This window comes from Pristiophorus japonicus, unplaced genomic scaffold, assembly GCF_044704955.1.
Source record: "Pristiophorus japonicus isolate sPriJap1 unplaced genomic scaffold, sPriJap1.hap1 HAP1_SCAFFOLD_458, whole genome shotgun sequence".
NCBI classification, from domain to species: domain Eukaryota; kingdom Metazoa; phylum Chordata; class Chondrichthyes; family Pristiophoridae; genus Pristiophorus; species Pristiophorus japonicus.
In genome coordinates, this window is record NW_027254361.1 from 129,983 (window position 1) to 151,770 (window position 21,788).

The 21,788-nt window shown below is 45.8% G+C and overlaps 1 pseudogene; it reads left to right on the top strand.

Moving 5' to 3' along the window:
- The window catches only part of LOC139252346 (equilibrative nucleobase transporter 1-like), a 66,927-nt pseudogene that overhangs the window by 44,782 nt on the left and 357 nt on the right, over positions 1–21,788 (top strand).

The window sequence follows — 21,788 nt, forward strand, 5'->3', positions numbered from 1 at the left end:
TCCGCATCGAGACTCGAATCCCAATGCACACTGAGACTTGAATCCCAATGCATACCGTGACTTGTATCCCAATCCACACCTCGTAGTCCACTCCGCATTGAGACTCGAATCCCAATCCGCACCTTGTATCCCAATCTGCACCGAGACTTGTATCCCAATCAACACTAAAACTCACATCCCAAGTTGTGTGTCTATCTGTGGGAGAGCAGGATTTGGCTTCACCATTCTAAATCCCACTCCCTCATGTGTGGGACTCATCCCAAACGACACCTCAGGAAAAAAAATCACAAAATATTGAGCAAAAAAGCAGCAAAATGTTGTTTGATTCTAACTATCTGCCTCTGTCTGTTTCTCCCTCTTTACCTCTCTCTCACTCTCTCCCTGCCTCTCTCTCACTGACTCCCTGCCTCTCTCTCTCTCTCTCTGTCTCTCTCTATGTCTTTGTCTGTCTCTGGTTTCCATCTTTGTCTCTGTCTCTCTGTGTCTCTCTGTCTGTCTCTGTCTCTCTCTGTCTGTCTCTGTCTCCCTCTGTATCTCTCTCTGTCTCTCTCTGCCTCTCTCTCTGTCCTTGTCTCTGTTACTCTCTCTGTCTCGTTCTGTCTCTGTTCTCTCTATGTTTCTCTCTCTGCCTTGGTATCTGTAACTCTGTCTCTCTCTATATCTTTTTCTGTCTCTGCCACTCTCTGCCTATCTCTCTCTCTTTCTCTGTCTCTATGTTTCACTCTCTGTCCTTGTCTCTGTCACACTATCTCTCTCTTTCTGATTCTGTTCTCTGTATTTCTCTCTCTCTCTGTCTCTTTCTCTTTCTCTCTTTTTCCATGTGCCTCTCTCTCTCTATCTCTATCTTTTCTCTATGTCTCTCTCTCTCTGTCCCTCTCTCTCTCTCTCTCTTCAGTCAGCAGGTTTACAAACGCGTTTGCCTTCACACTATTGTGTGGTATTCTCTGCGCCCCCTGGAATGGGCTAATCATGGACCGGCACAAAGGCAGAGCCCAACCTTCTGATAATGTCTCAGCTGTGAACACACAGTCGATCCCAGTCTCAGGTAATCCAGCTGTGAACACACAGTCGATCACAGTCTCAGGTAATCCAGCTGTGAATACACAGTCGATCCCAGTCTCAGGTAATCCAGCTGTGAACACACAGTCGATCACAGTCTCAGGTAATCCAGCTGTGAACACACAGTCGATCCCAGTCTCAGGTAATCCAGCTGTGAACACACAGTCGATCCCAGTCTCAGGTAATCCAGCTGTGAACACACAGTCGATCCCAGTCTCAGGTAATCCAGCTGTGAACACACACCTGTCCCAGGTACACAAACCTCTGATCTCTGGGGCCAGGGATCAAATTCAGCCCCAGACAATTGGAGATGAAGGGCTCCTGTGACTCTGTTTTTGGGACAGTTGGGGTATGGGGGATTTGGGGGAGTCTCTCACTCTCTGGGACAGTTTGGGTACGGGCGATTTGGGGGAGCCTCTCTATTACTGGAACAGTTGGGGTACGGGGGATTTGGGGGTGCCTCTCTATCTCTGGGACAGTTGGGGTACGGGCGATTTGGGGGAGCCTCTCTATCTCTGGGACAGTTGGGGTACGGGCGATTTGGGGGGAGCCTCTCTACCTCTGGGAAAGTTGGGGTACGGGGGATTTGGGGGAGCCACTCTCTGGGGCAGTTGGGGTATGGGGGATTTGGAGGAGCCTCTCTCTCTGGGACAGTTGGGGTAGAGGGATTTGGGGGGAGCCTCTCTCTGGGACAGTTGGGGTATGGGGGATTTGGGGGCAGCCTCTCTCTCTGGGACAGTTGGGGTATGGGGGATTTGGGGGAGCCTCTCTCTCTCTCTGGGATGGTTGGGGTATGGGGGATTTGGGGGGAGCCTCTCTATCTCTAGGATGGTTGGGGCACGGGGGATTTGGGGGAGTCTCTATCTCTGGGAAAGTTGGGGTATGGGGGATTTGGGGGGAGCCTCTCTACCTCTAGGATGGTTGGGGTACGGGGATTTGGGGGAGTCTCTATCTCTGGGACAGTTGGGGTATGGGAGATTTGGGGATCCTCTCTATAGAAATTTTAAGGGGGAGACTTTCGCCGTATTTTTTGGGCGTTTTTTATGAGAGAAACCGCCCGGCGAAAGTTTGCCACTTACCTTTTGAATGGGACCGCCCAGATCGCGACATGACCGCTGGGATCAAAACCTGTGTGCACCGCCGAGGGAAGTGCCCGGGCCTAAGTTTGGCCTCAATGGAAGCCCATCCAGATCGCTGAGGGAACTGCCCACAGAAAGCTGCTTTTTCAGCCCGGTAGGTGAGTACTCTGCAAAGAAAGGTGAGTTAAAGATTCTTTCGTTTTTTTTAATTGTAAAACGGCGATTAGCTTTAAAACTGTCTTGGGTATGTTTTTTTACTTTTTATTTTTTAATATTGTAATGTCTGTAAGCTTGTAATGTTTGTAGCTCCACACTGTGGATGTGGACGTATTGTGTACTGCAAGTGCATAGTTAATCATTAAGCAGAACGAGGCAGTTTCCGGGGTCTTCCGAGAGAGCTGCCTCCATGTTAGGAGCTGTGTGTGTTGTGCTCTGTGAATATATCACATTTGGCAACTGAGATGGGATTTTTCGGATGATTTAAAGCTTAATTTTTGTTGGTGAAGGATTCAGCCAGCCGACAGAGAGACTTTGGAAGTTTCTGTCTTTGGAAAAAAGCTACAAAATCCGAGGTAAACTACAGCACATGGTGTGAACAGCTAAAGATTAAAATGGCAGGTGTATTGGGACATTTGTGTGAGTATAGACACGACCGGAAACATTTTAAAGCGTACGTGGATCAGCTAGAAATGTATTTCACTGCAAATAACATAATCGAAGTTCCAGACAATGCAGTCCAGAACCAGGCTGTGTTGGAACGTAAGAGTGCGATCTTCTTATCCAAGGCAGGTCTGGCATTATACGAAACCCTTGTAAATCTGCTTGTGCTTAACGAGCCAAAAGACACAATGCTTAAAGAGATTTTAACGAAGCTGGAGCAGCACTATAACCCCAAACCGTTAGAAATTGCTGAAAGCTATCGTTTTGGGATTCGGAGTCAAAAGGCTGATGAAAGTATTGGTGATTACATCATAGCATTAAAAAAGCTATCGATGCACTGTAATTTTGGACACTTTCAAAACCGAGCATTATGGGATCGTTTTGTTTGTGGGGTGAAAAATGATGCGATCAGAAGGAAGTTATTGACAACAGATGACTTGACTTTTGAGAGCATGGCCGAACAATATTCCTGAGAATTAAATAATGATTACGGTTGTCAGTCAACCGAGGTAAATCACCTGCAGGTTCAAAGTAAAAGACGGGCATGGCCGAATGTCTCAGAAACTGGAAATTCTACCAGAGCGTCGAAGTCATGCGATAGGTGCTTGGGATAACACATTGCTCAAAGTTGCCCATACATGAAGGCAGAGTGTTTCTTCTGCAGGAAGACTGGGCATCTTGCGAAGGCACGCCGACTGAAGGGTAAACCAGCTTTTAAAGCTATGAGTCCAGCGTTCAAAGCTATGAGTAGAAATCCAAAGAGACTACATAGCATGGAAGAACAGCAATAGGACGAGGAGATGTTAGAGTTACACGTCATCAGAAGCACGAGGTTAACGGACAGCGATTCGGAAAGCATCAAAATCCACATAGCTGTTGCGGGATTCAAGATACCAATGGAAATTGACACGGGTGCATCCGTGAGTGTAGTAGCGGAGTCACTGTACTACGACAAATTGCATGATTTCCAACTGAAGAAATCCAAGATAGAGCTGTAAGGCTACTCGGGAGAGAAAATTCCTGTGGTAGGTCGTATCACCATACCGGTGAAATATAAAGATCAATTTCAGAACTTGCCTCTAATAGTAGTGAAAGGAGACAAGTCTGCCTTACGAGGAAGAAATTGGTTGAGCTCACTGAAGCTGGATTGGAGTAAGATTTTCTGTGTGGAAGCGAGATTTTCATCAACGGAAGAGGTTATCAAGCAGTATCTGAAGGTGTTCTGCGAAATGAGCAGTCCGATCCAAAGTTTCAAGGCGGGTGTCAGGGTACAGAAGGACACTAGATCGGTTTACTACAAGCCACGTTCCATACCATAAGCACTCAAGGAGAAAGTTGAGCAAGAAATCAAAAAAGTAGAGACTGAGAACATTATTTGTAAGATAGATCGATGTAATTCGGCTACACCCATTGTTGTTGTACCTAAGTCCGATGGCAAGGTAAGATTGTGTGGTGATTATAAAGAAACCGTAAACCAGGTTCTAGAGGGTAATGTCCCCAATACATTGCCGAATATAAAAGATTTGTTCACAACACTGACAGGTGGTCAGATCTTCTCAAAACTGGATCTTACGAATGCCTGCTTCCAGCTTGAACTAGATGAGGAGTCCAAGTCATGTTTGACTATCAATACTCATCTAGGCCTATATCAATTTAATAGGCTACCGTTTGGAGTGTCTTCCGCCCCTGCCATATTCCAAGGTGTGATGAACCAGATTTTGCAAGGTATTGAAGGGGTAGTATGTTATTTGGATGACATACTAATTTCAGCACCAAATAGGCAAATTCATAATAACATATTGAATGAAGTCCTCAAACGGCTAGAGAAGCACAAAGTACGAGTGTCTGCTCGTAAGTGTGAGTTATTTAAAAACTCAGTGGAGTACTTAGGGTACAGAGTAGACAAAGATGGTTTACATCCAACCATGGAAAAATTGGATGCAATTAGAAATGAACCCACTCCCAGGAATGTCACTGAACTTCGTTCATTCTTGTGTCTTTGGAACTATTATGGGAAGTTCATACCAAATTTGGCTACATTATTACATCCACTGAATGAACTTTTGAAAAAACAGGCCCATTGGAAGTGGCCAAAAGAATGCAATACAGCATTCAAGAAGTGTAAAAGCAAATTGGTAGAGAGCACCATGTTAGTTCACTATGACATATCTGAGGAGATTAAGCTAGCATGTGATGCCTCTCCGTATGGATTTGGGGCAATAATCTCTCATGTATTAAGTAGTGGGGAGGAGAGACCAATTGCTTTTGCTTCACGCACTCTCAGTGCCAATGAGAGTAATTATGCGCAAATTGAAAGTGAAGCTTTGGCATTAATTTTTGGGGTCAAGAAGTTTCACAAATACTTGAATGGTCGTAAGCTTACCATCGTTAAGGACCATAATCCCCTAACAGCAATCCTCCATCCAAAGTCCCCAGTTCCAACCTTAGCTGCAGCCCGAATGCAGAGATGGGCTTTGACTTTGTCAGCATATACATATGATATTGAATACAGACGATCAGCTGATCACAGTAATGATGATGCAATGTCTAGATTGTCTTCCCCATCACAAGTTACACCCGATAGGGAAGAAGTTTTTTATTTTTCATACATTGATGAACTGCCAGTCACAGCTGAAGAGATTGGTAGAGCAACCAAACGTGACCCAGTGATGTCAAAGGTGTATGAGTATATTGCAAATGGATGGCCAAACCAGATAACAGCCAAAGATACACATCCATTCTTCATTCGTAGGAATGAATTATCAGTCGATAAAGATTGTATCATGTGGGGTGCAAGAGTGGTTATACCAAATAAATTCAGTTCCAAATTATGAGGAGACCTCCATGACCAGCACCTCGGAATGTGCTTGACCAAGATTTTTGCACGCAGTTATTTATGGTGGCCAGGTCTTGAAAAAGATATAGAGTACATCGTGAGGCAGTGTACAACATGTCAATCGGTAAGCAAGCAACCACCACCAGTACCATTACAGCCATGGAAATAGCCTCCCAGGGTGTGGCAAACGCTACATATTGATTTTGCTGAGTTAGAAGGACAATTGTTCATTGTGAATTATAGCTATTCGAAGTGGGTTGAGGTGTTTCCAATGTGGAAAATAACAACAAGTAAAACCTTGGACATTTTGCGAAAATTATTTTCTGCATTTGGCCTCCCTGAAGAAATTGTTTCGGATAATGGACCACAATTTCGTTCAGAAGAATTTGCACAATTCACGAACAAAAATGGTGTGAAACATACCAAGGTTCCACCATACCATCCTGCTTTGAATGGTGCAACAGCGCGCAATGTACAAATTATAACACGTGCCCTCATAAAACAAATGTTAGATCCTAATCCAAGGAAACAACAGTTGTCATTGGATCATAAATTGGCTAATGGTTTGATTACATATCGAAACACTCCTCATACAACTACTGGTAGGACACCAGCAGAGTTGTTTCTCAAATGACAGCCACGAACCAGATTCTCGTTGTTAAAGCCAAATTTGGCACAGTCCGTAGAAGAGACACAATTAAGACAGAAAGAGAATCATGATAAAGGTAGAGTAAAAGAGAGAAATTTGAAATTAAGGCAGAAGAGGAGAGTGAAGAACCATCATCATAAATGGTTAAAGTGGTTACCAGGAAGAGTGGTGAAGATATGTGGTACTCGCACATATTTGATGAAGATGTTTGATAATGGACAGGTTAGGTTTGTTCATATTGATCATATTTACCTACAGACAGGGAAGGAGTTGAAGGTGGGAATGATTCAATTATTTATGACTCATCAGACAGTTTTGATACACCAGTAGCAAATCCTAAAGTCAATGTACTGGAAACAAATCCAGGAGAGAATCAGAATGAAAATCTGAGTCCGAGTCGGGAAAACAAAGAGCCTGAAGTTAGAGTGAGTTCAAATGAAAATCAAGGACATTCCGTGGGGGAAAATGTTCCTCCGGATGAGCCTCGAATGAGTTTAGATTCGACACCATGTTTGGAATGTTTTGTTTGAAAGTGAAGGTATCCTTTTCGAAACAGAAAACAAGTGGTGAAGTTAAATTTGTAAATATGGAAAAAAATAAGTTTATATCCTGTGTTATGTATAAACATGAAAGTTATGTATGATGGTTGTTGTGATGGCTTCTTCATTAAGGAGGGAGAAGTGTAATGTCTGTAAGCTTGTAATGTTTGTAGCTCCACACTGTGGATGTGGATGTATTGTGTACTGCAAGTGCATAGTTAATCATTAAACAGAACTAGGCAGTTTCCAGGGACTTCCGAGAGAGCTGCCTCCATGTTAGGAGCTGTGTGTGCTGTGCTCTCTGAATATATCACAAATATAGCCTCTTTTTTAATTTTAAATGTACTTAATTCATTATTAATCTCATCATTCAATGATGTAGAAACATAGAAACATAGTAATTTGCAGCGCAGTAGGAAGCCATTTCGGCTCACCGTGTCCGTGCCGGCCGACAAAGAGCCACACGGCCCTTGGTCAGCAGCCCTGAAGGTTACATATAAACCTATGAACAATAATCAATGGCGAAAGGTAAATAGCATCCGGCCCAACCAGCCCGCCCCACAAAACTGCAATATTCCATGCATCATAACATTTTTAACTCCACCCCACCTGGAGGCATGCGATCTCCTGGGAGAGGTAAAAAAACAGAATAAAAACCCAGGCCAATTGGGGAAAGAAAATCTCGGAAAATTCCTCTCCGACCCATCCACGTGATCGAAACTAGTTCAGGAGATCATTCTGGCTGTATTCAATTCCCTGAAGTACTTACCATCGTATCTGCGCCATCCAACAGAGGTTATCCAGTCTAATCCCACTTACCAGCTCTAGATCCATAACCTCCACCTCAAGTGCCCATCCAAGCATCTTTTTAATGTGGTGAGGGTTTCTGCCTCTACAATCTTTCCAGGTAGTGAGTTCCAGACCTCCACAATCCACTCCGTGAAGAAGCTTCCCCTCAAATCCCCTCTCAACCTTTCACCAACCACCTTAAACCTATGCTCCTTGTAATTGACACTTCCACCAAGGGAAAGAGGCCCTTGCTATCCACTATATCTAGGCCCCTCAAAGTGTCATACACCTCAATGAGGTCTTCTCTCAGCCTCCTCTGTTCCAATGAGAAAAAACCCAACCTATCCAATCTGTCCTCATAGCGAAGTTTCTCCATTTCACGCAGCATCCTTGTAAATCTCTTCTGCACCATCTCCTGTTACAATCAGGTCCTTTCTATAATACGGCGACCAGAACTGCACACAGTACTCCAGCTGTGGCCTAACCAGGGTATTATACAATTTAAGCATAACCTCCCTGCTCTTGTATTCTATGCCTCGGCAGCGAAAGACAAGCATTCTGTGTGCCTTTTTAGCAGTATCGGCATTGCCCCTTTCCTTTGTGAAAACATACACAAAGTATTTATTAAGAACCATATCAACATCTTTCACCTCCACACACAGATTACCTTTGGCCTGCTACTTTCAGGGATCTGTGGACAAGCACTCTAAGTCCCTATGTTAATTTACATTTCTAAATGGCCTTCCGATTAATGTGTATGCCCTTTCATTATTAGCCCTCCCCAAGTGCATTATCTCACACTTTTCTAAATTAAATTCCATTTTCCACTGTTCTGCTCATCCGACCAATAGATTGATATCCTCCTGCAGGCCATGACTTTCCTCTTTAGTATCAACCACACAGCCAATTTTAGTGTCATCTGCAAACTTCTTAATCGTATATTCAAATCTAGATCATTAATGTGTACCACAAAAAGCAAGGGACCCAGTACTGAGCCCTGCGGAACTCCACTGGAAACATCCTTCCAATCACAAAAAGATCCATCAACCATTTGCTTCCGACCTTTAAGCCAATTTTGGATCCAACTTGCCACTTTGCCCTGGATCCCATGTGATTTTACCTTTGTGACCAGTCTGCCGTGTGGAACCTTATCAAAAGCTTTACTAAATCCTTATACACTATGTCGTATGCACTACCCTCATCGACCCTCCTGGTTACCTCCTCAAAAAATTCAAACAGATTAGTCAAACACGATCTTCCCTTAACAAATCCATGTTGACTGTCCCTGAGTAATCCTTGCCTTTCTAAATGTAGATTTAATCTGTCCTTCAGGATTCTTTCCAATAATTTTCTCACCACTGAGGTTAGGCTAACAGGCCTGTAATTATCCGGCCTATCCCTTTCTCCCTTCTTAAACAAGGGTACCATATTAGCAGTCCTCCGGCACCATGCCTGAATCCAAAGAGGACTGGAAAATGATGGTCAAGGACTCTGCTATTTCCTCTTTTGCTTCGCTCAACAGCCTGGGATGCATTTCATCCGGGCCTGGGGAATTATCCACTTTCAAAGCTGCTAAACCCCTCCATACCTTCTCTCTCACGATGTTTAATTCAGCCAGAATTTCACACTCCTCCTCGATAGCAGTATCGGCATTGCCCCTTTCCTTTGTGAAAACAGACACAAAGTATTTATTAAGAACCATACCAACATCTTTCACCTCCACACACAGATTACCTTCATGGGGCTCAAATTTCCCCAGGAGATGCCCCGCTTTTTTTGGTGCAAGTAGCTTTTTTTGGAGTAACTTAAAAATCGCAAATTTCCCCATTTAACCTGCTCCAGTGTAAGTCAGTTAGTTAGGTTTTTTATTAGTTTAGTTTTTTTTCTCCAAAAGGAGGCATTACCAGCCACTTCCACCTCTTTTGGCCATAGAAGCAAATTTGGCCAGCTAAGAGTTACTCCAAACTAACTTAGGCCAGTGTATGTGGCCACTTTTGTAGGCACAGAAAACCTTACGTACATATAAGAAATCAGCACAGGTAGCTCGAGATGGGGGTGAGGGGGTGGGGGGGGGGGTGGGGACAGGTGAGTTAGAGGATTCTAAAGCACTAAATACCTTCACAGCATCAGCACAACATCACGATATCTTCAGCACAACCTCTTCACAACATCATCAAAAATAAAGGAAAGACAAATCAGTTACTGAAAATAGAGCAGTCCTGCCTTGCTGACTGCAGAACGCTTCGGCTAGCCCTTCAGCTGGGGCGAGGGATGGCAGGCACACATGACTGTAGGGGTGAGGGTTTGTTTTTCTTTTACAGTTGTTCCTCAATGTTGTGTGGTGATAATGGAACATGATTCAGTCTTAATGCAAAATATATTTTATTGGAAAGTTTACAATGCACTTCAACAACAACAGCAACAATAGCAACAACAGCAAAGAAAGGCTGCACCCATCCCTCACCCACATCTCGGGGAAAGTGCACTTCCTCATAGGGTCGGTGATGGTGGTGGGGGGATTGGGGGCCCGACTTGTGTCTCACCGGTGGCTGGTGCGTGAATTGAAATGGGAGTGGCATTTGAGTATCTGGCCTTTGTGCCCTTATTGTAGCAGCTAGTTCCCTCATGACATCTGCCATCGTTTGCACACCCTCTGAAATGCCTGCCCTCAGTTTCCGTCTCAGTGCTGATATTTCTCCTGACAGTGTCGCTACCTCATCACACACCCCACTGACGGTCGCCACGAGTGATCTTGTAAGAACATTGGTCTACTTATCCAATGACATAACCTGATTAACTTCTGATGAAGGCTAGATCTCAGGAGAGACTGGTCGGCTTCTCCTTCCCCTCGCCATGGGTCTGCCTAGTGACACCCCTCCAGTGTGAGGCGCAGGCTGGGACGGTGGAGCACTGGGTGTTCCAACATGCATTTCACCACCGCCACTGGGACCCGCAACCTCGGAAGGTGTGAAACCATGGAATGTCGCCGTGGAGCTCATGGAGGTTTCTGGCAGTGTGCTGCCCTGTACTATGGACTGATCCATATCACGATCAGCATTCTCCCGTGAACATATTTCCATGGACCGCTCCTCCCCTCACTTGCCTTGGTCTGGAGAGCACACATCTGGATCTTCAGGTGGATCTTCAGGATGTTCAGGATTGTCTTCTTCTTCTGCAAAATACAACAGAACAGTCAAATGCTGAGCAACACAGGATGGGGCAGGATGGGTGGCATGAATAGTCTTATGCGTATCAGGCCAGTCAGCAGGTTGATTTGAAGGGTGACAATGATTTTAATGACTCACCCTCACCCTCGCGTGTGGGTCCAGCTTGTGCACAGCTGATACTTTTTCTGCAGGTGCGACTCAGCAGGGCAGCTACCCTTTGTTCTAGGGGTGATAGTTGGTGCAGATTTGACGGTCCTCCTCCTGTTTTAAGTCTTTCCCTTTTGTTGTGGGCCAATTTCTTCTGCAAAGATGAAAATACAACATTTCACACATGGTGCACTTCTGATGGTGGGACTTATACAGATGGTCACGTTTACAATTGCAATTACATTTAAAGGTGAAGATATTACTTACACTCACTACTTGACCAACGTCCTGCCATTTCTTTTTGCACTGGCTTTCAGATCTTGCGGTATTCACTCCTGCGGAGTATTCTTCTGCAACTAGGTTCCATCGTCTTCTCATTTCTTTGGGTGGAACTTTTGTGAGACTACTCTTACTGATATCCAGCTCCAGCCATTTGTCAGTGACAATGACAGTGACTAGTTTCTCCACTTCCTCATGGAGGAAATTCTTTGTTCTTGTTGCACACTCTTACGTCATTGGTGTATTGGACTTACACTTGAAAAATCACAGTTCTCACCTTTCTTCCACCTATGCAACAGTCTTTTCTACTCCCTCAGCCACCCAAAAATCACTATTCACACCTTACCTTTATATATGGTCCATTGCCAATGATGCTGAGGCACTGAGGACGCTGTCCCTTTAATTGGCCGATTGCCCAGCTTCCTGCTCCATTGCGCATGCGCGCACGCTGAAACGGACATGCGTCCCCCTGTTGGCACGTGAAGAGATGCTGGCCCAAGCCCCGCCCCCATGCCGGCTGCGCTGAGCATGCACGGTAGAAGCTCCGCCCCCACCCCCCGCAGGCTCTGCAGCGCCACGCCACTGGACCAGAACAATAAAGGAGCGGCCAAATTAAAAGGTAAATTTTTGCCGCGTTTTTTGTCCCACAAAGTCGGCGTACCATGGCTAACTACGCCGCTCTAGGCAGCTGGGGAAATTTGGGCCCATTGTCTCGAATAGGCCTGACCCTTTCTTTAGTTATCCTCTTGCTCAATATATTTATAGAGCATCTTTGGCTTTTCCTTGATTTTACTTGCCAAGAATTTTTCATGCTCTCTCTTAGAATTCCTAATATCATTTTTCAATTTACCTCTGAACTTTCTACATTCCTCCTGAGATTCTATAGTATTTAAGCTTCCCTTTTTTTCCTTATCCTCCCCTGTAAGTCCCTAGACATCCTGAGGGTTCTAGAATTGTTACACGCACCCTTTCTCTTTAATGGCACATGTTTGGCCTGAGCTTTCCGGATCTCCTCCTTGAATGCCTCCCACTGTTCCGACACAGATTTACCTTCAAGTAGCTGTTTCCAGGCCACTGTGGCCAATTCACCTATCAACTTAGCAAAGTTAGCTTTTCCTCAATTGTGGACTTTTATTCCTGGTCTATCCTTGTCATTATCCATAACTACCTTGAATCTGACTGAAATATGGCTACTGGCACCTAAGTGCTCTCCCATTAATACTCCTTCCACCTGCCCAGCTTCATTCCCCAAAACTAAATCCAGAACCGCCCCCCTCCCGTGTTGGGCTTGTTACATACTGACTAAAAAAGTTCTTTTGAATGCATTTTAGTAATTCCACACCCTCTATACACATCACACTATATTTGTCCCAATCAATATTTGGATAGTTGAAATATCCTATTATTTCTGCCCTATGGTTTTTAGACTTTACAGAAATTTGCCGACATATTTGCTCCTCTATCTCCCTCCCACTGTTTGGTAGTCTAAAATACATGCCGAGTGTGATTGCCCCGTTTATATTTTTCAGTTCAACCCATATGGCCTCATTTGATGATCCCTCAAACACATCATCCCTCCTCACAGCTGGAATAGTTTCTTTAATCAATACTGTGACCCCACCCCCATTTTACCCCCCTTTCTGACTTCTCTAAAAATCCTGTAACCAGGAATATTGAGCTGCCAAACCTGCCCCTCCTTCAGCCATGTCTCTGTAATGGCTATAATGTCATACTCACAAGTGTCTACCTGTGCTCTCAGCTTATCTGCCCTATTCGCTATACGCCTTGCATTAAAGTTTAGACCATTTGACATGGAAAGACCTGCTTGATTGCTACTTACTAACCTGTGTTTCCTCTGTCTTACAGATTCGCTTTCTGCATTCTTGCTTTCAAATTTCAGCTTTACATCCTTCGCTATTGAATTTGTTCTCAGGTTCCCATCCTTCTGCCGAACTATCTCTCGGATGGTTGGGATATGGGGGATTTGGGGGAGCCCCTCTCTCTCTGGGACAGTTGGGGTACGGGGGATTTGGGGGGAGCCTCTCTCTGGGACAGTTGGGGTATGGGGGATTTGGAGGAGCCTCTCTCTCTCTGTGACAGTTGGGGTACGGGGGATTTGCGGGGAGCCTCTCTCTCTGGGACAGTTGGGGTATGGGGAATTTGGGAGGAGCCTCTGTCTGGGACAATTTGGGTACGGGGATTTGGAGGAGTCTCTCTCTCTCTGGGACTGTTGGGGTACAGGGGATTTGTGGGGGCTTCTCTCTCTCTGGGACAGTTTGGGTACTGGGGATTTGGGGGAGCCCCTCTCTCTGGGACAGTTAACGTACAGTGGATGATATTGGGGAGTCGCTCTATCTGGGACAGTTGGGGTACGGGGTATTTGGGGGGAGCCTCTCTCTCTGGGATAATTTGGATACAGGGGATTTGGGGCAGCCCCTCTCTCTGGGAGAGTTGGGGTACAACGGGTGATATGGGGGAGCCCCTCTCTCTGGGACAGTTGGGGTACAGTGGGTGGTATGGGGGAGCCCCTCCCTCTCTCTGGGATGGTTGGGGTATGAGGGGGATTCGGGGATGTGCTGAGCCCAGATTAAGTGTTTTATTTTCTCCTCTTTCTCGTCCCCCCTCAGATTCCACCGTCTCACAGAGACTGGCTGACATGAAGTCAGCGGTGCTCTCGCTCACTATCACAGTCACGCAAAGCATCCTGTTCTCTATCAGTGCCGCTATCCCCGTGCTGAAGGTCCAGTATCTGACCTTCATCCTGCAGTTGGTCAACAGTTCATTCCTGTACGGAAGTCACACTGCATTCACCGCCATCACGTAAGTCAGCCCACGATATCCAAGGAAGGGAGACCCCATTCGGGGGCCAAAGTGCGTACCGGTACATCTGGGATTGTGAGACAGGGAGCTAGAAATTCATTAACGCCCGGCTGGAGCGTCAACTTTAGAAAAGTTGTAAGTTTAGCGCCAGGCGCTAATCAACCTCCACGCCCGCGAAATTGAGTCTCTGCACTGAAAGAATGCAGGGGAGCGCTAAATCAGGCGCTAATTGCGTAGGTGAGTGGCGTTAGGCTTCAAGCGATAACGAAAATGAGGTGTGGTGTAATTGGCATTGGTGAAGGCACCTTCCAGCCATTAGAAGAGAGGGCGACTGGAGTCTGCACACCAGCCCTCAATGAATCAGGGAATGCAAAAACATAGAAACATAGAAACATAGAAAATAGGTGCAGGAATAGGCCATTCGGCCCTTCGAGCCTACACCACCATTCAATATGATCATGGCTGATCATGCGACTTCATTCCTGCTTTCTCTCCATACCCCTTGATCCTTTCAGCCGTAAGTGCCACATCTAACTCCCTTTTGAATATATCTATGAACTGGCCTCAACAACTTTCTGTGGTCGAGATTTCCACAGGTTCACAATTCTCTGAATGAAGAAGTTTCTCCTCATCTTGGTTCTAAATGACTTACCCCTTATCCTTAGACTGTGACCCCTGGTTCTGGACTTCGCCAACATCGGGAACATTCTTCCTGCATCTAACCTGTCCAATGCCATCAGAATGGCGATATGCTGTCGGATGAAGTTCAAAGTCCTTTGATGGCCCACAACACGAAGCAGCATTTATCTGTCTGCAGATACATCATGCGCTCACTTGCCGCATAACTTTAGAACGGAAGCACATCCCTTTAAGTAGCGCCCCGCCAGCCACCAGCTGACTGGTTTATGCCTCCGCTCGCTGTCGCTGTCGGTGCGAGGCGGTAAGGCGGGGGGTGCTACTGAAGTTTGCAGATCGGGCGCTCAGCGAGCGTTGCACACTCATTGACGTCATCATCTGCATGGGGAAAAGTGCCGAGGCACTAACTGTTAGTGCCATCCTCCAAGGCAATCTGCCGTGTCCCCCATGGAAAGTCAGCATCCTTCCAGCAGCCATGCTGCAGCCACTGGGGCAGCACTGTGTAGGAGCACTAGGACAGGCAAAGGACAAAATACAGAAAATAAGGGAATGCACAAGGGTTATTAGTTGACATTGAATGTAATATTAGAATTAATCATAAAATATGTCAGGAATTTTTTTGTGGTGATTTTCATTTTGGCATTTTGCCCAAGAGGACGCTATGATGTTCCGTGACAGAGGGATGGTAAGGTGGGGAAGTGTTGATCAACGGGGATCTGGGGTTTCAATCCAGGGAACTGGAATTTGATTATGTGCTCATGGTCAGCCCAGCCAGAAGAGAGATTTGCAGGCTGACTCCTCCCATTTCCCTTTTTCTCTTCCTCTTCCTCCTGAGGTTGTCACAGAACCCGTGGTGGAAAGGGCTGTGCCCTCATGATGGCCAAGTTTTGGAGGATGCAGCAGACCACCACAAGTTGGGACACCCGCTCCGATGAGTACTGGAGCAGTCAAGAAAGCAGAACCATTGCTTGAGCTCCCCAAAGGTCTGCTCGATTAAGTTCCTCGTGGCAGCATTGCTGTCATTATATGATTGCTGGCCACGAGTAGTGGGATTGAGGAAGGGATTCATCAGCCGGGGGTAGAGCGGATAGCGCTTGTTGCCTAGCAGCCATCCTCGGGTTTGACATGGTGGCTGGAAGATTCCTGGTACAGCGGACTGGCACTGGATGAAGACATCATGAGTGCTGCCAGGATAGCGGGCATTCACCATCTTGATGTGTTTGGCGTGGTCGCACACCAACTGTACATTAAGAGAGTGGTAGCCTTTGCAGTTATGTGACAGCTCAGCATTGACATGCCTCATGCACAAATCCACGTGGTAGAGCTGCGAAACACCAAAGGGCAGAAAACATTAGTGGGAGTTGTGTACAGACCACCAAACAGTAGTAGGGAGTTTGGGGATGGAATCAAAAGGAAATTAGGGACGCGTGCAATAAGGGTGCAGCAGTTATCATGGCTGACTTTATTCTGCATATTGATTGGGCTAACCAAACTGGTAGCAGTACTATGGAGGAGGATTTCCTGGAGTGTATAAGGGATGGTTTTATAGACCAATATGTCGAGGAACCAACTAGAGAGCAGGCCATCCTAGACTGGGTCTTGTGTAACGAGAGAGGATTAATTAGCAATCTGGTCATGTGGGGTCCCATGGGAAGAGTGACCATAACATGATAGAATTCTTCATTAAGATGGAGAGTGACATAGTTAATTCAGAGACTAGGGTCCTGAACTTAAAGAAAGGAAACTTCGACGGTATGAGATGTGAATTGACTAGGATAGACTGGAGAATGATACTTAGAGGGTTGACGGTGGATAGGCAATGGCAGACATTTAAATATCACATGGCTGAACTACAACAATTGTACATCCCTGTGTGGCATAAGAATAAAAAAAGGGAAGGTGGCTCAATCGTGGTTAACAAGGGAAATTAGGGAAAGTGTTAAATCCAAGGAAGAGGCACATAAATTGGCCAGAATAAGCAGCAAACCTGAGGACAGGGAGAAATTTAGAATTCAGCAGAGGAGGATTAAGGGCTTAATTAGGAGAGGGAAAATAGAGTATGAGAGTAAGCTTGCAGGGAATATAAATACTGACTACAAAAGCTTCTATATATATGTGAAGAGAAAAAGATTAGTGAAGACTAATTTAGGTCCCTTGCAGTCAGAATCAGGGTGATTCATAATGGGAAACAAGGAAATGGCAGACCAATTGAACAAATACTTTTCTTCTGTCTTCACTAAGGAACACATGAATAACCTCCCAAAAATACTGGGGAACCGAGGGTCTAGCCAGAATGGGGAACTGAGTGAAATCCTTATTAGTCAGGAAATGGTGTTCGGGAAATTGAAGGGACTGAAGGCTGATAAATCCCCAGGGCCTGATAGTCTGCATCCCAGAATATTTAAGGAAGTGGCCCTAGAAATAGTGGATGCATTGGTAGTCATTTTCCATCAGTCTATAGACTCTGGTTCAGTTCCTATGGCCTGGAGGGTAGCTAATGTAACCCCATTTTTTTAAAAAGGAGGGAGAGAAAACACGGAATTATAGACTGGTTAGCCTGACATCGGTAGTGGGAAAAATGTTGGAATCAATTATTAAAGATGTAATAGCAGCGCATTTGGAAAGCAGTGACAGGATCGGTCCAAGTCAGCATGGATTCATAAAAGGGAAATCATGCTTGACAAAGCTTCTAGAATTTTTTTAAGATGTAACTAGTGGAGTGGATAAGGGAGAACCAGTTGATGTGGTGTATTTGGACTTTCAAAAAGATTTTGACAAGGTGCCACACAAGAGATTAGTGTGCAAAATTAAGGCACTTGATATTGGGGTCAATGTATTGACGTGGATAGAGAACTAGCTGGCAGACAGGAAGCAAAGAGTGGGAATAAACGGGTCCTTTTCAGAATGGCAGGCAGTGTCTACTGGGGTGTCACAGGATTCAGTGCTGGGACTCCAGCTATTTACAATATACATTCATGATTTAGACAAAGGAATTGAATGTAATATCTCCAAGTTTGCAGATGACACTGAGCTGGGTGGCAGTGTGAGGTGCGAGGAGGATGCTCGGAGCCTGCAGGGGGACTTGGACAGGTTAGGTGAATGGGCAAATGCATGGCAGATGCAGTATAATGTAGATAAGTGTGAGGTTATCCACTTTGGTTGCAAAAACAGGAAGGCAGATTATTATCGGAATGGTGACAGATTAATAAAAGGGGCGGTGCAACGAGACCTGGGTGTCATGATACATCAGTCATTGAAAGTAGGCAATACAGGTACAGCAGGCAGTAAAGAAGGCAAATGGCATGCTGACCTTCATAACGAGGTGATTTTAGTATAGGAGCAGGGAGATCTTACTGCAATTGTACAGGGCCTTGGTGAGACCACACCTTGAGTAATGTGTGCAGTTTTGGTCCCCTAATCTGAGGAAGGACATTCTTGCTATTGAGGGAGTGCAGCAAAGGTTCACCAGACTGATTCCCGGGATGGCAGGACTGACCTATAAAGATAGACTGGATCGACTAGGCTTATATTCACTGGAATGTAGAAGAATGAGAGAGATCTCATCGAAACATGTAAAATTCTGATGGGATTGGACAGGTTAGATGCAGGAAGAATGTTCCCGATGTTGGGGAAGTCCAGAACCAGGGGTCACAGTCTAAGGATAAGAGATGAGCCATTTAGGACCGAGATAAGGAGAAACTTCTTCACTCAGAGAGTTGTGAACCTGTGGAATTCTTTACCACAGGAAGTTGTTGTGTCCAGTTCGTTCGATATATTCAAAAGGGAGTTAGATGTGGCTGTTACGGCTAAAGGGATGAAGGGGTATGGAGAGAAAGCAGAAATGGGGAACTGAAGTTGCATGATCAGCCATGATCTTATTGAATAGTGGTGCAGGCTCGAAGGGCCGAATGACCTACTCCTGCACCTATTTTCTATGTTTCTATGTTTCTATGTGAGAAGACAGTGAAGTCCCTTCTACTGGAGTTCAGAGCCTCTGTGACCTAGTAGATGTAGCGATGGATAGCAAACTGTGAGATGTTAGCGCTGACATCTGTTCCAGCCCAGAAGAATCAGTTGGGGAAAAATTCAGGGCCAAGTCACCTTGAGGGCCACTGGCAGCAATGTCGTCGCCCCGATCTCAGGCTGCAGGTCTGGATGTTGGAGGTGGCAGAAATCTGTGACTACATCCTTGGTGACACGGAGCCTCCCAACACACTGCTCCTGGTTTAGGTGTAGGAATGAGAAGTGCTCCCTGAAGACACTCGGTGGGTAAGGCCTCTGCTGACAGCCCTTCTCCCCCTCCTCCACCTCCCATTGTGGGCAGCTTGTCTTTGCTGCCACTGCTCCATCTCCATGTTATGCTGCAGTGTGAGGGGGACTACAGGTAGAGCCCCCTTGACTGGCAGCAAGTGGTGTATTCAGAGGCCTTCCAGTTCCAACCAATGCCTTCCCATGTCCAGCAGCACTCCCTGCATACTTTAACAATGTTATAAATGTCTTCCAACAAGCCAGTATTGATATGAACACTGCAAGAGCCAGTACAAGAGAAATAATCAACTGACCACAGTGACTACACTTCAAAAGTACTTCATTGGCTGTAAAGCGCTTTGAGAAGTCCGGTGGTCGTGAAAGGCGCTATACAAATGCAAGTTGAATGTTTCCCTTTAAATAGCGCTGGTGGGGTCCCTCGTGCAGCTGATCACATGTCCAGCTGTGCGTGTTTCGGAGAACCATTGTTTGGGACGGCGATGTCCAAAATGGCAGGTCATGCATCAAATCAGCATTGCACGCTGACTGACGTCACGATCTGCCGACTCTGCACACGGCCTGCACACGCTCGTCCTGCCCGTGTTATCGCTCGCACCAAGATGGCGACCAGTGTGGGCCACGCCGGAAGTGGGTGGAAGCGAGGCAGCCGCCATTTTTTCCCCCTAACCCAAACCGGCCTTAACTGCCGGCGCTAAGGTGCCAAATTTCAGGGCCCAGGAGTTCATTCAGACTCCAATACTCATTGTTAGATCTGGTATTCTGAGACCAGGAGTCCATTCAGACTCCCCACACACACACACACAGGTAAATCTGGGACCCTGAGACCAGGAGTTCATTCAGACTCCCCACACATACACACACAGGTACATCTGGAGCCCTGAGACCAGGAGTCCATTCAGACTCCCCACACACACAGACACACACACACACACAGGTAAATCTGGAGCCCTGAGACCAGGAGTCCATTCAGACTCCCCACACACACACTATGATTAGAGAAGATGGTTCCAATTGTGGGAAGGGCGCAAAACTAGGAAATCATCAATCGAAAATTGTCACAAATAAATCCCGTAGGAAAGGAGAAACATCTTTACCCAGAGAGTAAAGAAAAGAAAAAGAAAGACTTGGATTTATATAGCGCCTTTCACAACCACCAGACATCTCAAAGCACTTCTCAGCCAACGAGACCTGGGTGGCATGGTACATCAGTCATTGAAGTTTGTCATGCAGTTACAGCTGGTGGTGAAGAAGGCAAATGGCATGTTGGCCTTCATAGCTAGAGGATTTGCACATAGGAGCAGGGAGGTCTTAATACAGTTGTACAGGGCCTTGGTGAGGCCACACCTGGAATATTATGTTCAGTTTTGGTCCCCTCATCTGAGGAAGGGCGTTCTTGCTATTGAAGGAGTACAGCGAAGCTTCACCAGATTGATTCCTGGGATGGCAGGACTGACATATGAGGAAAGACTGGATGAACTGGGCTTGTATCCACTGGAATTTAGAAGAATGAGAGGGGATCTCATAGAAACATAAAATTCTGATGGGATTGGACAGGTTAGAGGCAGGAAGAATGTTCCTGTTGCTGGGGAGTTCCAGAACCAGGGGTCACAGTCTAAGAATAAGAGGTAACCATTTAGGACCGAGATGAGGAGAAACTTCTTCACTCAGAGAGTGGTTAACCTGTGCAATTATCTACCACAGAAAGTTATTGAGGCCAGTTCATTAGATATATTCAAAAGGGAATTAGATATGGCCCTTACAGCCAAAGGGATCAAGGGATCTGGAGAGAAAGCAGGAAAAGAAAACTGAGGTTGAATGATCAGCCATGATCTTATTGAATGGCGGAGCAGGCTCGAAGGGCCGAATGGCCTGCTCCTGCACCTAATTTCTATGTTTCTATGTTTCTATGGAGTGCAGTCACTGGTGCAATGTAGGAAACGCGGCAACCAATTTACACACAAGCAAGCTGTGTGGAACTCGCTACCAAATAGCAGAGATACATTTAAGGGGAAGCTAGATAAACACATGAAGGAGAAAGGAATAGAGGGATATGTTTGACGGGGTGAGATGAAGAGGGGTGGGAGGAGACTCAAATGGAGTATAAACGCCGGCATGGACCAGTTCGGTCAAATGGTCTATTTCTGTGCTGTCGACCCGATGTAATTCTCTGAACCTCCTCCTCTCTCTCTGCTTGTTCCCTGCAGGTTCCCTCCTCGCCACTTTGGGAAGGTCTATGGACTGCTACTGGCTCTTGCGGGAATTGTAAATCTGCTCCAGTACCCTTGCTTCATTCTGGTCAAGGGACCCTTGCACGGTGACCCCTTGTATGTGAGTATCGGGAGGTCCGGGTCTCCCTGTGATCTGTGCCAGACAGTCACGGGTACAGTGAGATAGAGAGAGACAGTAGGCTTTATAAATAGAGGCATAGAGTACAAAAGTCAGGAAGTTATGCTAAACCTTTATAAGACATTGGTTCGGCCCCAGCTGAAGTACTGCGTCTAATTCTGGGCACCACACGTTCGGAAAGACCTGAAGGCCTTGGGGAATGCAGAAGAGATTTCGGAGAATCTGGAAAAGCTGGGGTTTTTCTCCTGAGAGCAGAGAAGGCTAAGAGGAGATTTGAAGAAGTGTTGAAAAACCTGAAGGGTTTACATAGAGTAAATAAAGAGGAACTGTTTCCAGTGGCTGAAGGGACCGGAGGGACAGATTGGTAAAAGAACCAGAGGCGTCTGAGCAAACATTTTTTTCCACAAGTGGTTAGGATTTGGAATGCACTGCCTGGTAGGGTGGTGGATACAGATTCAAAAGTAACTTTCAAAAGGGAATTGGATAAATACTTAAAATGAGAAAAAATTGCAG